Consider the following 1,388-nt stretch of genomic DNA (forward strand, 5'->3'; position numbering starts at 1 on the left):
GAAGCAAATGAGTTAGCTAGAAAAAGTCACACCAAAGTAAAAATGTTGAGATCTCTGCTTTGGGTCCAGTTTTCAAACATGAAAAGGTGGGTCACTGAGGGACACAACTCTTTTGAATCTTTCTTTGCAAAGCAGGGAGCAGGAGAGAACCGTGTGAAATTGGAAAGTAGAGACTAGCAGTGATGTTGATGCAAATGCTGTTGGAGATTTAAATGTGAAATTTGGTGATATTTATTGCGAGGTCCTATTGGCTTTCGAGATGTGTATCCAGCTCCATTTCCTCCAATATTCCTCTTGCTTTTAGTGCATAATGTAAGGCATTTTGGAAATTCCTGAGCTAAAACAGTAAAGGGGAACATAGAGATGTCTTTTTTTTTTTTTTTTTTTTGAAAGAACAAGAACAGGCCATTCCTTTACTGATGTGCAAAACATGCATCACATTTTCTGTTATGCTAATGTTATAAATTTAATACCAAGTCTCCAGCCACATCAGTTATGAGCATAAAGTACGTCACACAATCTCAAATGAGGTCTAATAGGGGAGCAGACAGATAAGAAAATCCAAAAGGAACAGTAAGTACGAGGCAGTTTCATGTGGTGGACTTCTGAGTCCGTTCCCAAGAGGTTCTGTTGTGCTTTGTCTTTTTTTTAGATCCAGCAATCTCTGACACTAGGATGTTACCTGGCTTTGGATCACTTAGCGGTGAACAAATGGATCAAAGAACTTTAGAAGGCTCTAAAGTTGATTAAGAACTATCATATGAAATGCACAAAGTTCAATAAAATATTTTTTAACAAACTTTAAAAATAGGTAAAGCAGGTGACCACTCAGATCTTAGAATATCAAGACAAATTCTGCCATTACTGTTAATATTTAGATGATAAATTCTTGTTGTAAATGTAAACTTGCGTAATTTGAAGGGATAGTCCACAGTAAAATGAATCATCAGAAAGAATACACCACCTTGATATGGGCTGTCATTAGGTCCCATATTTGTGGCTTGCCAATAAAAAAATCATCTCCAACCGGACCTGTCGAACACTGCACTGGAAAGTCATGGGTCAAGTAACTAACTTCTTTATTAATTCACTTTAGCACCATAGTCTGTGCTGTTCACTTGGTTTCTCATTGTCTGGGTGTGGACTCAGAGATCCTGCCAAAACTCTGTTGTTCTGGCAGCTGGGAAAGATGGTCTGTCATATGAACATTTGAAAAGTGCCCTGTTTTGACTTTCTTCTAGCTCCCTGTGTAGAACTCATAACGCTAATTACTCTTGCCTTTACTTCCCCTTCACATCTCCTATTCATGATTCAAGGACTTTCTTTTCCCCTTAGAGACAAGAGTTATGCAATTTGAGAGTCTTTTAGATAGACCCACTAAAGGGGTA

At 38.0% G+C, this 1,388-nt stretch overlaps 1 pseudogene; it reads right to left on the reverse strand.

The window, feature by feature from the left end:
• Positions 1-590: 590 nt before the first annotated feature.
• LOC103744387 lies at positions 591-1,102 on the reverse strand (annotated as a pseudogene).
• Positions 1,103-1,388: the final 286 nt, after the last annotated feature.

This window comes from Nannospalax galili, unplaced genomic scaffold (assembly GCF_000622305.1).
Source record: "Nannospalax galili isolate Female #2095 unplaced genomic scaffold, S.galili_v1.0 scaffold402, whole genome shotgun sequence".
NCBI lineage: Eukaryota > Metazoa > Chordata > Mammalia > Rodentia > Spalacidae > Nannospalax > Nannospalax galili.